The sequence below is a fragment of the Piliocolobus tephrosceles genome, chromosome 4 (genome assembly GCF_002776525.5).
Source record: "Piliocolobus tephrosceles isolate RC106 chromosome 4, ASM277652v3, whole genome shotgun sequence".
In the NCBI taxonomy this organism is placed as follows: domain Eukaryota; kingdom Metazoa; phylum Chordata; class Mammalia; order Primates; family Cercopithecidae; genus Piliocolobus; species Piliocolobus tephrosceles.
This window is the reverse complement of record NC_045437.1, coordinates 137,017,900-137,033,994: the sequence shown is the minus strand read 5'-3', so window position 1 is coordinate 137,033,994 and position 16,095 is coordinate 137,017,900. Positions and strand designations below refer to the sequence as shown.

General features: G+C 40.4%; 1 protein-coding gene across 1 annotated transcript in view; it reads left to right on the top strand.

Moving 5' to 3' along the window:
* The window catches only part of GRIA1 (glutamate ionotropic receptor AMPA type subunit 1), a 332,303-nt gene that overhangs the window by 174,645 nt on the left and 141,563 nt on the right, over nt 1-16,095 (top strand). The gene's annotated exons all lie outside the window — the stretch shown is intronic.

Here is a 16,095-nt window from a genome sequence, read left to right as displayed (position 1 = left end):
CATTTAAAGAGTACAACTGAAAGGTTTTCAATATATTCACAAAGTTATGAAACCATCACCACAATCTTATTTTAAAATTCTTCATTACCCCTAGGAGAAATCCCTTACCTCTTAGCAATGACTCCTTATTATCCCCCAAGCTCCTCCAGCCCTAGGCAACCATTAATTTACTTTCTATCCCTATGTATTTGCCTATTTGGAGCATGTCATATATGTGAAATCATACAATATATGGTCATTTGCAATTGGCTTCTTTCACTTAGCGTAACATTTTTAAGGTTCATCCATGTTGCAGCATGTATCAGTACTTGATTCCTTTTTATTGTCAAACAATATTTCATTATGTGCATATACCACATTTTCTTTATCCATTCTTCAGTTCATGCACATTTGGGTTGTTTTCACTTTTTGGCTATAATGAATAATGCTGCTATAAAACATCAGTGCACCAGTTTTTCACTTTAATATATACCTAGGCATAGAATTACTGGGTGATATGATACTTCTGTGTTTAACATTTTGAGGAACTCCAAAATTGTTTTCCAAAGTGGCTGCATCACCCATCAAATTTTAATCAATAACAAATTTTTCCATGTGACAGTTTGAATGATGGCAAGTTTCTCTTAACGGTAACTATTTCTACAGTTTATTATCCTGGTCTGTCTTTGCAATTTTCCGTGTTTCCATGAAGAAGTGGTTTCTAGCTTTTTATCTATAACAAATTTTCAGGTTTTAACTTATTTAACTGAACATATAACTGGCTTCAGTTTTAACCATGTTGTTTTGTGTTATCTCTATGAGCAATATTATTTGAACAAAAATTAATATTTGCTACTCATTTCTGGAGTAAAGGCCATTAGTAGAAATAAGGCACAGGGTGCATGAATCTAAAAATGTGACTAAAGCATCCTGCCTAATCCATAAATTCTGTCCCTCTTTCTGACCTGGCATCCAGCCTTAGATAGATCCCCGCCTTAGTCTTCTTTCTCCTTCTTCAACTAACTTGTATTGGCAATATTTCAGAGTCAGGACGTGAAATAAGAAGGGCTTAGGGCAGTAGGTTAATTTAGGCCCAGCTGTTAATGGCTAAATATATTACTTTTCTCAGAGGTATTTGCATTTTAAATGAGGGTGGCTCTCCAGACACTTTTGGGGAACCGAGAGTCTCACCCTCCAAAGACCATTTGCAAAGATGGAACTTTTGACTTTGGAGCGAGGAAAGCCCATGACATCCCTTGACTCCCAGATCCTTAGTGCTAGAGTGGACTTAGGAATTCATCTCCACTTAAACCTCATTTGTTTCTAGGGAAACAACCAGCAAAGGGCTGTGACTTGGCCAAGGTCAAATGGTGAGGCAGCACCAGAGCTAGGCCTGTCACCAAGGGTAGCAGACAGTATTCAGGCGTTTTCTACAACTCCAGGGCACCTCTCAGTGAGACCTTGTAGGCACCCTGCTGCTTAAGATTACACAGAACAAACATAGAACAAGAATACACAGAACAAGGGTGGGGATACACATAATTACCTCTCTGGGGTGAGACAGAAATTGCATACAGTGGCCTTAGAGTCACTGAAAGACCCCAGGTAATTACATTGCCAGCCTCCATCTGTTGCCCAGTAACCCTTCAGTCACAGCATCACCAAGTCCGTCTCTTGGGTTGTTATATCCTTCTGATATGCATTTTTCTTCTTCTGACCTAATGAGCTCTCAAATCCATACAACTGCCAGCTAATAGGATGCAAATTGCATATATCATCCAAATAAAAAAAGACTTACATGTTCCAATAGATTAGTTGATAATTAGGCTTCAAATTACTAATTAATTCAGTTTGAAACATAGTCGAGTATGTGGTGTGTTTTCTTCCCCTTTCAGAGGAATAGTGAAATTTATAAGATGATAATTTTTAGAATTTCTGCCACATAATTAGTCTACTGCTGCATAGAACTGACCCACTCCTTCGGAATGTTTGTGATTAGGGTGTAATTATAGAGTTAGAGACCAAGGAAGGCTTCGAAAGGTTTAACAAAAGGAGGGAGCTACATTTTTATTTTGCAGTTCTTTCTGTCCCTGTCAGAATGCATGAGCTTCAAAGTAGCCAGCAGTATTCTTTTAGCAGAACACTTTGGAGGAATGATTTTGGGGTTCAAATAGCCACCTCTGAAGGGCTGTCAGAAGAGAGGAGGGAAGGGGATTGTAGGTCAGAGAAGAGAACTTATAGGCGAGGAGTCAAAAAAAAAAAAAAAAAAAAAAAAAAACACCTGTTTTTTGTCCAGGTGCCACTCTTAGCTGGCTCTGTATTCTTGGACAACTCTCCAACCCTCAGTTTCCTCATCTGCCAATTGAGAACAGTAACTCCCACTCTACCTACTCATAGTGTCACTGGGAGACCAAATATGTTGCCAAATGCTACCATGCTTTAAAAAGTTAAAAGTGTTCTGCACAAATGGAAAATTCTTACTTCACATATTAAATCCACCCATCTGTACATATTCACATATGGTGTGTATGTACATATGCATATATATGCTTGCATATATATCCATATTTTATAGAAGAGATATGTATGTTTATTTCCATAGCATTGGTGTGGTCATAAGATGAACTTGAACCATGCAGAAATTGGAAAGCTATGCCGCTATCTCTCACAGACCTGCCTGGGTCCTGGAACCCGCAAGTGCTGAGCCTGGCTGCCAGTGCTCCTCCAAACCCTAGCACTGACTGTGCATTCACTCCCTGCTCTGAGACTGTGGGGAATGCAGACATCTGGCAGCCAGAGCCCTCCAGAGTTGTAGTTCTTATCTTTGTGACTCACCAGAAGCAAATCTTAGACTAAATGAGTGTTTCTCAAAACAGAGGACCTGGAGGACCTGTGGGCCTCGGTAGTGTGTCTGTAGAGCCAGTTTGGAAAATGCGGCTCTAACAAGCGAATGCTTCAGTGCCACTGCGATTGCCAATATGAGTACCTAAACCATGGAGTAAATGATCAGATTGTTATATTGGTATTTAGAATTTCACTGGAATAAAAGCACATATTTTAAAGTCTCATAGAGAACTAGAAGATTGTGAGAATTTATACAGGGTTCAGCAGACTCCTGTCTAAAAATATTGAATTTGTTGGACAACATTGACCAGTGTGAACCATATGGTGCCTTCTAGAGGAGTAATAACAATAATAATATCATCAATCTCTCTCAGTTTTACACCATATTATAGTTTATGTGACATTTTTGTATGAATCACACTGCCGGGTTTTGGATGTCATAATACTCCTATGAAGTAAACAAGGTGGAATTCATTTTACAGATGTGGAAACTGAGGCTCAGAGACATTACATGAATGAGCTGCAGAGTAGGAAGACAGGAACCTAATTAATGGAGTTTGGTTGTCAGGAATATGACAAAAACCAAGTGAGTTGGGCATAGGAGTAAGATGATCAGGCTAACCTGAGGCCGAGACACTTGAGTCACTGAATTAGAATTCCTTAAATCCCTAATAAATTTCAACAATAATAACAATGGCAATAACTTCCACAATTGACTGATTGCTACATTCCAGACACTATGATAAACACTTAAATGCATGTCAATTAAACCTTCCTAATAGCCTTTGAGGTTGATGTTATCCTCAGATGAAGAAACAGAGCTTCAGAAAGGTTGACTGTTCCACAGTCACAAAACATATAAAGTGATGGGGCTGCACTTCTCCTCAAGGGCCATGGAATCCCAAAATGTGTGTTCTTACTACTGTGCTATGTGAGTGCTGAGCAGGGAGAGTTGGGGAAAGAGCCAGAAAAGAGAGGCGGTTGTCCTGGCCAAGACAGCTTGAGTTTAAATCTTGCCTGCAGTAGCAGCAATAGACTTGACATTCCAATCCAGACTCTCAGATTCCCGTTGGACATCCAGCCCACCATTTACTCCATGGTTTAGGTACTCATACTGGCAATCGCACTGGCACTGAAGCATTTGCTTGTTAATGCCCGTTTTCCAAACTGGCTCTACAGACACACTACAGAGGTCCGCAGGTCCTCTGTTTTGAGAAACATTCATTTGGTCTAAGATTTGCTTCTGGTGAGTCACAAAGATAAGAACTACAGCTACATTGATGGAATTTTATTAAAATGATGATTTCTAGTGTGGCAGAAGCTGAGGAAGAGATGATGGAGTTAGCCCGTTCCAGGTCTTATCAGGGTACTTGGAAATCAGGACAGTTGACCATTTCTGCCATGTGCTTGCAGATTAATTCCTGTAGAATGTTAGATTGGAAGTTTTGGTCTATTTGGCAGCTAGTCCAAGCCCCCAGCCCCATGCTGCTGCTCCTCTGCTGGATCAGCCCTGAGCAGAAGCTGTTCTTTAGTCTCCTTGCTCCCCTGTGGTGATAAATCTGTCGACTCCTTCTGCGAAGCTGAGCTCATCCACTTTCTTCAGTGCCTCTCTTCCTGTTGGCTCCATACCTCACAGTCATGTTTAGTTTCTGCAGCTTCTGGTTAGGCAGGTGGTATAGTAGTTGGGAAGGGTGGCTTTGGAGCCAGTTCTGGGTTTGAATTCTGACTTTTATACTTATTAGCTATGTAACATTAATCAATTTATCTACCTTTTCTGAGTTTTTGCTGCCTTATCTCTAAAAAAGAGAATGATATTATGTACATCCTCATAGGGTTTTATGAGAATTAAGTGAGATCCCTCAACGCTCTCGCAGATGAAATCACATCTACCTGTTTTATGCTGCCATAGCCCCAGATATTTTTTCACTTACTATACTTGAGATTAGATAACTGATTCTCTATTATTTAATGTCTTCCTCACTGTTTATCTACAAGCTCCTAGAGGAAGGATTGTGTGTGACTTATTCTTTGCTGAATTCCCAGTGCCTGGCAAAGTGAGTTGCACATAACAGGTGTGCTTTAAAGAGTCAACGAATGAATGAATTAGTAAATAAAACAGATTCTTAGAAAATAATGTCTGCACCTACATATCAAATGTACTTAAAGGCAAAATCTTTTAGACCTATGCTAAAAGAAGTAGAGAGAGTGGGAATATGAATTTAGTTTTGAATATGCAAATAAGTAGTTAAAGACAAGCCTAAGAGGGCTTCTAACCCACTTCATGTAGAGAGCCAGAATCTCCTCTACAACATCCCCAACAGAAACTCAGCCATCTGGCTCATGCTTGAATAATACCCAGTGATGGAAAAGTCCTACCTCTGAGGCTGCCCTTTTCCTTCTCAAAGGGCTCAGTTTCTGCACTCTTCCTGAAACAGAGTACGACCTGTGTGCTGTTCACCCTGTGTCGCCCTCTTATCACTTCTGACTCTACATGCCCTCTGACTCTTGCAAAACTTGTCTGCTGCCTTCCCACAAAGCAACCTTTGAGTATTTGAAAACGGCTACCTTGCTTACTCTTTGGTGTTTGCGCCTTCAGTCTGGACACCCTCCTGTTCCCCCAGTGCCTTCTCTCAGGATGTGGTTCTTACAGCCGTCCAGACAGCCACCAAACATGGACAAGGCCTGTCCGTGTGCCTGATACTGCACTGGGCTCATGCAAGGACTAAGAAGCATGAGGCTGAACTTTGTCCCAGAAGCAACCTGACCTTGTCTTCCAGCTAGATTAGAACATGTAAAATAACGTTCTCAAAAGAATGCCAGAGAAAAATCACAGCCTGTGAAAGTATCCAAGCCCCATAGATGGCCACCTGCCCTGTCACAGTGTGGTGATCAGAGGCCAGGGAGGCCGCCTCAGCTGTGGGGTGTCTGGGAAGGCTTGTGAGGCTGCATCCACAAGGCCAGCAGTCATGTAAAGAGTGTGCCCTCACCCTTGTTTGAAGAATCCAGCAGAGTGAGAGCTGAAGGGTATCAATGAAACTCATCTCACCTGGCCCCTCATTTTATAAAATGGACACTCAAGAATGAGAGAAAGGAGGTCATCTGTCTGAAGTCACCCAGAAGTTAAACAGCAAAGCTGGGGTAGGATTTGGAGCAATCGCTTGCTCCTTCTTTGTTGCTTCTTTTCCCCCAACTGCATTTTCAGTGTGTTCATATGCCTCCGTGTTGGGGGGTGGAGCAGGGACAGAGCCAGAGACAGAGAGGGAGCTCAGAAGTGCTCCCTCCTCCCCACTGTGCCCCCCTCAAGGACTCTCTTTGCTGATGAAGCTTATTCCAGTTTCCTCTTCTTCCTCCCACACAGCCTTCCCTCTCCTGCTCTGCTCTCACCTCACTCTTCTGTAACAGACCCTTTATGATCACCAGAGCTGACACTGCCCAGAGCCTTTGGAAGGAAAAGGAGAGTGGGTGGATAGAAAGACAAACCCCAGATGCCAAAGAATACTCTCTTCCAAGGTGATCCAAGCATCCCAGTCTAGGTCACTCTTTGTACTCATCCCCATCCTCTGAGAGAATTCACCCCAGAGATCCCCAAGATTTTCCGCATCCCTCCAGGAAAATTAAGATTCTGGTCCCATTTTATGAGGAGAAAAATGAAGTTCAAGTTGTTTAAAAACCTTTTGTTGTAAGGTCATTTGACTAAAACTGGAATTCAAATTTAAAACCTTTCCCATTCTAAAGATTAGGCTCGTTCTCCATTGGGCCACACTGCCCAAATTGGGGAAACCTTTGCAGTTCTTAGGACTGGCATTATATTTGAGCAAGGCCAAGAAGTAAACTCCTTTCTTCCTTAAACTGCTTGGGTTTGAAATCTGGCTCAGCTACTTACTAGCCGTTTGTCCGTTGCAAGTCACTTCTCTCTGTACCTCAGCTGTCTCACCTATGAGTGAGAATATTAATGTGGATCTCATAAACTAAAGATAAAACAAGTTAATGTATGCAGAGTTTTAGAACACAGAGTGCAGCAGAAGCCCAGGGTCTCATCCTAACTTTGTCACTTACTCATTACCGTTTGTGCAAATCATATTTTTCTGGAAGATCTCAATTTGTTCTAGAGTTGGTATGATGTTTTCAAAAGGAAAAAATTCATCAAAACAATCTTCCTGGATATGTGATTTAGGGTTCTAGTTTTCCAGATTCTCTTCAGTTCAGAGGTATCAAAAAATATCTCTCAAAGCCACATTGGCTCCCTGAAGATTAAGGAAGAGGCTGGTCTATTAATCTCAAGCACTTGGTGTTGGTATCTTTCGATCTTGCAAAATATGCACACCTCGGCTGATTTGGAATGGCCTTTGTCATGCTGGGTCAGCATCCTTTGGACCATTTCAGATATGCAAGACAGTGGCTATGATTGCTCTGACAGAGCACAGAAACTCATTGTCACCAGCAGCCTTGAAGCAAGAGAGACCCCTTAACACTAATTTTGGCAGATGGTTGGTGAGCTGTGTAACTAGAAGAGTTCAGTCCTTGTTTCCTTACCTATCCCGATTTTTAAGACAGAAAGTACAGTGGGAGAGAAATGGAGCTCCAGGAGACACAGGATTTTAGGTAAATATTTACTATGTGCCAAGCACGGTTCTCTAAGAATCTGACATATAACATAGTTAATCCTCACAACAGCTATGAGAAATACTATAATAATCCTTATGTTGCAGCAAAGATAGTGAGGCACCAAAAGGTTGAGTAGCCCTCCTGAGGTTGCACAGCTAGGAGGTGGTGGAGCTGAGATTTGAATCCAGGCTGACATGCACAGGCAGTTTCTGTGACAGAGGGCAGTAAACCCTCTGTGGCTCTGACTTGGAACCTCAACACATGTGAACTTTCTGCTTAGAGTGTTCCCAGCCCTCTTCACCCAACCAAAAGCACTTTTTTTTTTTCAGGCTTCATTGCTTTCACTGCAAGGCCTTCCATGAGCTCCAAGATCAAGTTTGGGTCCACTGGTTTTGCTCTATAATTACTTGTGTAATATTGGCCTTTCTCACTAGACCTTAGGTAACTTGAAAACAAGGACCAGACCTGTCTTCTTCTCTGCTGCATTCCTGTGTCTACCATGGGTCTGACAGTATTAAGCACTCATGAGTGAATGAGTAAATGGACAAATAAATGATTAACTAGAATCTTTCTTACCTGGTTCCCAGTAGCTTTCATATTTATCTTGTTTGGACTTTCATTCTTCTTTTTATCAAACATTCAATGGGCACCTACTATATGGGAGGCCTGTGAAGGTGTAAACTGGCTTTTCATCAAAAGATGAGCATGCTATGAGTATTTGCTTGGCCTTTTCTGGATAGGAAGGTTTTGTCATGTAAAGGGAAGATGCGATTGGTTTTAAGTCTACTGGGAACTATAGCCATAAGGGCCCACATCATACCAGGAAATTTGCTCTTGCTCTGAAATGGCCTTTGCCAGGTGTCATTCCTGACTACAACAGTTAGGGCAGAATAAAGATGAAGGGACTCTCTGGAAGACCAAATATTCCCAGGCCAGGTAGTACACCCATGCAGCCTTGCAATCAATAGCCCTACCTGGAGTCCCTGACCTTCTGCCATAAAGTGTCAGCATTTTATCCTAAATCCCAGGACTGAGAGAAATTAGTCTGTGAGACCCTGACTGACATTTACAATGCTTTGTCAGTAGTGGATACTTGTATGAGGTATGTCTGTTGGTGTGTTTGTTGTAGATATCCAAGTGTGCCTCCCTGGTTCCAAATGTAGTTGGATAAGTCAACACAAATACTTTTTTCTCCCCAATATTTATGGTGTTTTCACTGATTTAAGCACAGCTACAATACCTTATTTAATTAGAGGGAAACAGACTACCCTCTGTGTTACCAGAGATTATATAGGGAGAGGACACCTTAAAGGTTTGGTTGGTTAAAGTGGCTAAAATAGGAAAATGTGAAGATTTTTATGCAGAGACATGGGTATTTGAGGACACAATTAAGTCTTCAGCCCAGGAGTATTCCACAAATTCACACATATCCATATTCATGCACACATACCTGTGTGATCACAGAATTGTAGATCAAAGCTGGAAGAGCCCTTAAGAGAGAAATCAAGTGGCTCAGAAGTTTCCACACTTTTTAGTTTGAAGCTCTATTTTCAAATGGAATCTTGGGGGAGAACTCTCTCATATAAAACAGACAAAAAGCAGAGCTACTATGGTGGAAGAGAGATGGTGGGGATCTAGGACCCCATCTTTCTGCCCTTTCCCTAACCTAATATGGCAACTTCTAAAATGCCTGCAACCGGGAACATAGCTTATAAGATCATTGATGTAGCCAAAGTTCTTATTTTGCAGATCAGTCGACTAATGGCTCTACAGGTTGAGATCATTGCCAAAGGACAAACAACTCATGAGATTCAAAGACAGGACAGAATTTATGTGGTTCTCCCTAAAACTCTATTCCTGACACTTCTTATTTATGACGTGGTTCACCATAGACTACACAAAAAAGTCAGTAAGAAGACCTCTTTGATCCACAAGACAAAAGCTAAGGCTGAGAGGTGACAGAATTGAAGCTTATTGAAAAAATCATGAAAATGGTGAGCTAAAACTTTCAGTTCCTTCATTCCTCCACATGTATTGAGCGTGCACCCTCATCCAGGTACTGTGTGTGGATGCTGTGGGGGCCAACGTCCCTGCCCTCCAGGAGCTCACAGTTTCACAGGGAATATGAGAAGGGCCTGCACGCTCAAAGAGAAAGCTAGGAGAGGCCTAGAAGAGATAGGAATTAAGTGCTGTGTGGTTCACATTTCAAACACCAGCACACGTTAAAGGAGCTAAGGGAAATGCCCTGATCTCATGGAAGCCTGATATTTCTTTCTTAGTATAAAGATGTGTGCTGCTCGGAGTGCTTCACTGCAGGACAGGACATAAATGAATAGATTGGCCTCACTAGTGGTTGGGAGGCTTCATGCACAGTGGTTAGAAAACAAGTCCTAGAGTCTAGTTATTTGTTGGACTATGGTCTCTGTCCCTCACTAGCTATACTGTACTGAGCAGGAACTACTCCCTTAATTTAAGCCTCAATTTTTTTTTATTTCTAATTTGTGAATGGGAATAATAGTACCCACTTTATAGGATTGCTGTGAAGATTAAATAAGATAACACAAATAAAGCACTTAGCACAGTTTCTACTAGTTTGATACATGTTAGGTACTTGTAATTATTGTTTTGGCCAAAGTCCGCCTTCTATGATATCTGCCCTTTCATTGGCTCTGGCCTGCCTTCCAGAGCCTCAGAGAACAAATCATCCATCTCTTCCCCATGACAATCCTTCTGGGACTCAGATACATCCTTCACTTACTTTTTTGGTCTTCTATAATTTTTTAGGCTGATAATTCCCCCTTTTAAAAAAAATACTTCTAATATAAGAAGACTTTTTAAACCACAGTTTCCTGTAACTACTCTCTCTATGGAGCTGTCATCTAAGATTTTATCTGACAATTTGGCGAAACTTGGCATGTTCAACCTGTGCCATCCAGAGTATAAAGTACAAGTTCTTTGATTTTTCTCTCATCTTACCTCCTATGGATCTCAAGGGGATGGGGTGGAGGAAGTGCTCTTTCCAGTGTCCCAGGATTTGTTTAATAAATCTTACTTGCCCGTTTCCTTGAACGATGTTAGATGCTCCTTCTTCCTTCTGACTGGTATGGTGTCAGCACAGGCAGGATGATGAGGGCTGAACAGCTTGTATGTGACCCCTTGAAAGAATCCCAGAGCAAAGGAAATCCAGCTTTGAAGATAAAGCTTTTCATCCTTCGAAAGCTATGTTCCTATACACCTGCTTCATGTTCTCTCAGTCTTCTTGCCTGACCCAGTCCCTGTATTTGAAGCAGTTCTAACACCTAACCTCTTTTGACCCGATGATAATGATAATGGTGAATGTGATGATCATAATAATAGCTAACATTCATTAAGCACTTACTATGTGCCAGACACGATTCTAAGTGCTTAGTTTTATTAATTCTTTTAAACTGTACACCAGTCCTATGATGTAGGTGCTATATCTGCATTTTGAAGACCAGAGAACTGAGCCTTAGAGAGGTTAAGTAACCAGTAGGCACACATAATCAGTTCTTCTGTTTCTAGTTGCACGTGATAATTAATAGTCATAATGATGGCCCAGAGCCTCTTTAAGATTCTTAAAGCATTCTCCAAATCTTCACAGCAAGATGAAAGCATGTCCAATGTAGTTGTAGTGTTAAACATCTCTTTAGGATATCATAATTACTTGAAATGCCTTTTCATTCTAATCCTTTGAAAATTATAATTGGCATGTGATAGATGGAGTGACTATATTAGCTAGTTTACTTAATTGAGCACATTCACTCCCAATCATTGTACTCAAACGGCTTTTCAGCGTTGTGTTACCTCCTACAGTGGATATAGAGAAGAGACAGATTCTGTTCTCAACTAATCTTCTCACCAACCATATAACGTTAAGCCACTATTCCCCTCTTTGGGCCTCAGTTTCCCTGTCTGAACAATATGAAGGGTTTGGTCTTCTCTCCAAAATCTTTGCTCCTGTATAGGTCAAAAGTCAGCAAACTATGGTCCCTGTGTCAAATCCAGCTATCACCTGATTTTATATGGCTCATGAGCTAAGAATGTTTTTTTACATTTTTAAATTTTGGGGAAAAAATCAAAAGAATTATATTTTATAGTATGTGGAACTATATGACATTAAATTTCCATGCCCAAAAATATTGGGACAGCCATGCTGTCCTAATATATTTTTGCAAAGCCTAAAATATTTATAATCTGGCCCTTTACATAAAAAGTTTGCTGGCCTCTTGCATAGATGTGGAATAGGGGGCACTAATAGGCTTCAGATAAATTAGAAGCTTTGGAAACATCTAAAGACCCTTAGGAGGTTAGTGTCAAGGAGAGAAACCTAGTGCAGTCCCACAAATGTTCCTTCAAGACAGAAAGCTATATCTGAAGACCCCTGCTCTGGCAGGGTAAGACATATTCTGGCTATTAACTGTGCCAGCCACAGTCTGAGGTTCACTGTCCCTCTTCGTCTGGAACAATCTGGACACACTATCCAAAAGCTAAATTCATATGTTTCTCCACTGGTGTGGCAGTAGAACACATTTGGGAAGAAGAGACAGATTTTATAGTTGGACCACAGTTTGAATTCTTGCTTGCTGTGTGATCTCATGGAAATTTCCAAAGATCTCTTAGCTGTAGCTCCTTAACAGAAAGTTAGGGTGGATACTCACTCACTCATTTATGCAAATAACTATTGGGTGTCTACTGTGCACATTTACCTCTTGGAATTGTTTAAGGAATTAAAGGATTATGTAAATAAAGCATTTAACAGAATGCCTGACTCAGGAACAGGGCTTGGAAAATGTTTAAAATACATCTCAAATGATTATTACTCTTTTGTTTTTAAATTGCAGTAACCTCCAAACTCTTACAAAGTTGTTTGAATAAAGTTATATAATGCCTATGAAGGGGCATTTTTAGCCATTATTGTCATTTTTGTTATTCTTATAAGCAATGCTTCTGAAGCCATTTTCAGTAGAGCATTTAACAGCACCAGTGTGCTTTAATTTCAGGCCAGGAGATAAAAAATTAATCAGGGCTCTCTTAAAAGACCATAACAAAGCTTTAATAAATGCAACAACTTCTCTCCCCTGTCCTGCCACTGCTACTCCCTCCCCTACTTTACAGTGTCTAATGGATGATGTCTAAGATACATTAGAGCTATCTGAGGATCTATTTTTATTTTTTAATAGTATTAAAAATATATTCACATGATAAAACGGATATTACAGAAGGGTATAAAATAAAAGATAGATGCCCATTCTTTCCAATTCTATACTTCATAGAAGTACCTTTTAAAACCTTTTCCTGCATTTAGTTATTTAATGGTTTCCTTTATACTTCTACGTAACATATTTATGTTTCTTTTTCTTGCTTTATCAACTTTAACTCCATATCTGACTTCCCATTAGAAAGATGACAAATTAGCTCATAATACACCTCCAGCATCCCCTTCTCAATGTTTGTTAGTTGTGCTATTATTTGGAATTCTTCTGATGATTACCTTATATTTTTAATATAGTGAACCTTGATTTTTTATTCAACAGCATTAGAGCTTTGTCAAAATACAGATATCCAGTTTCCTCTTTAGGGATACTGAATGATAATTCTTGGGGATGGCTATTTTGCAAAAGTGCCTCAAGGTATTCTGATACGTCCCTCAGAACCACTTCCTGAGAGCTTACAGTTTATCAGCCAATTTATTTGCATTTAATAATGACAGTAAACACGGCATCCTTTCTCACCAATTTTTTATTAGTCACACATGGGACAGTGTAAAGTGCTACAGAGGTGCAGAAGAAGCAGACAAGAACACAGTGACCTGATAGCCCTAGGAGCTTGCTGATCACCAAGCTTCACTTTAGGTGAGAAACAGTCACTCAAAGACAAGCATCTGGTACCAGTGCTGGGTGGTCAGTGGAAGAAGAATGGGTTTAGACCTGCATTCTTGTGCTGAATAGCTGGAAAAACACTGACTAACCTGAAAAAACAAGTACTCTGTAGATTTATTTCATTTTTTTTGTCAGTAGTCACAGTATACAGAGCAATGGTCCTAGAATTCGGGAACATGTTGTAAAATAGGCAAAATGGCTCAAAGAGAGTAGTAATCAAACTTCATAGTTAAAATTTTTAATGGAATATAATTAGCAATGTAGTATTTTTATATAGTACTATATAATTAATAGCACAAATAAAGCAGATAAAGAAAAATGTGCTAATTACCAAATATTATCCTCTAAGGTTTTTTAATAATATGGCAAAGAAAATTGGAAAATTATTTAATTAAACCGTATTTAATGAGAGTTCCCAGGGGAACAGAATGAGTGAATTGAATGTTCCCATAAACCAGTGGGCAAAGAGTTAACACCTTTATTTCCCCTTCTTAGTCAAGAACACATTTGTACATTGCCAGAGTTCATTTTCTTGAATTATGGAGAAATTTAGTCTAGTAACTATAATAGAGTCATTTCTTAGTGATTAAAAACATTGTAGAGATGCAAGATTGTTATTCCCATCATGAAATCTTGCATAGGAGGGAAGATGTGAGCTATTAGATGAGCATATAGTTCATGACCCCAAGTTATTTCCTAGTTTCGTTTCTTTTACTTAACATCATAGCTGTGAGCTTCTTGTATCATTCTTTGTCCATTTTTTCATAGGCGGGGAGGGGAGTTCTGTTGGAGAGTCTTATTAGTTTGATCATAAGTAACTAAGGTGTGGCTGCGTTAACCCTGTTGTATGACATTCTGGTGATAAGATTGAGTGGCATTTATGTTGAGCAGTCGAGAAAACTCTACCATTTCCTTTGGCCTCCATTATGTCTGAGATGGTAGTAGTCAGTATGAAATGCCCAGAACCTTGTTACAGATTTTCAAGAGACAGAATTTGACTGCAGGAGATAGTTTCCATTTCAATCTCCCCGTAGTTACTTTATGAACATGTTCTTTTTAAAGTTTCTAAGTACTATGAGAAATCTCTCAACTGTGCTCTAGCTTTTAACCAGTGCTGGGATGAGTGCACTCTTAAATGGTATAACATCTTGGAATGCATATTGGGTACAGGAACCTAGTTCTGATCTTACCTTTACTAACAGCTTGCTAGAACCATTGTGCAAATCAGTTACATCTGTGAAACTCTGTAAACTGTGGCTGTGGAACACGTTAAACTCAAAAGGTATTTTCAACCTGAATTTCTCTTTTGAACCAATTAAAATCACCCACTGGTATTTGCTGCCTGCTGGTCGTATTTCTCCTGGATAATTGGCTTTCTTGCTTGAGGAAAGTCTCTGGCTTTTATTTATTCACTCAACAAATATATACTGTGCACCTACTCTGTGCCAAGCATTGTTCTATGAGCAGGTTCTAGGATACATCAGTGACCAAGACAAAAAAGGTTCCTGCTCTCATGAAACTGACATTTCAATAGGAGGAAAGCAGATATGGGAACACATGAGTAAACAAGATAATCCTAAAGGGTGATAAAAACTCTGGAGAAACTCTAACAGGGCACTGAGAAAGAGCAGACTGGATAGGGTGCTGGGGGTAACTCTACTATGTTCTTCCAGAAGCAGTTCCCTGAGACAAGGATTCAAGTACAATGGGCTTTTTGGGTGCCAAGCCTAAAAACACCAGTGGGAAAGCAGGGAAGGGAAGTGGAGAAGGGAAGCCTGCCTACAAAATTTCATCAACAAGATGCCTACGCAGCAGGCTACTGAAGGAGCACAGTCCCCGAGGGAATCCTGAGATGTCAGTGTAGAACCCACCTCAGGGTCATGACGCCCAGAGGAGAGGATTCTGGGGCAGTTATCTACTAACTCTTTATCTGTCATTGATTGGAAGCTGCTTCTGGGCATATTAACTCCTTAACATGTCTAGCTTACCCTGCAGGTAGGCAGAATAACCAGGTGTTTGCAGTTAGTATATAAAGCAGAATATCCAGCCAACAGGATGCTGACATTGTCTACAACAGGGCAAGAACTTGTTCTTTAGATAAGAAGTATGGAAAGACCTCTCTGAGAGATAGCAGTCTAGCCGAGATCCAAAAGATGGAAAGCAGCCAGACAGGGAAATCACATTTCCAGGCAGACAGAATAGCAAGGACAAAGGCTCTGAGTGCGACTAAGCTTGCTTTGTTTACAAAAATAGAAACAATAAAAAATCACAGAATTTTAGAGGCATGGGGTGGGGGAGGGTTGTTTTTGAATCATGGAGTCTATTCTTTCAGATAGAAAAATTAGAGAAAGCCAATGAGAAATTCAGAAACATGGACAGTGTCCTAGGATCCCAAGAGGGAGCTGGAACCACTGCTGTAATTCTTTGGCTCCCAGTTCCGAACTTTCCCATCGACCATGGATCCCCTGCTCATTTTTGCATTTCACTCATTGGAATTTGGGGGTTTCCCCGAAGCCATGGAGCTGAAAGGGAATTGCCTTTATGATCCCGCTCAAATTCTTTGGGCAGTTTTCCAAGGTACGATCAATGGCATATGAGTGAAAGATCTGCATGTGACTTATGAGAACAGTTCTTCATGAAGAAGCTGTGCATTGCATTTTTTTCTTCCTGCTGGACAGGGCCTCAATTACACCTAAAAAGAAACCCAAGTTAACACAAGGCTCTATGTGACCAGCTTTGGGCTGCCACTTTGACTTCCTTTCCACCC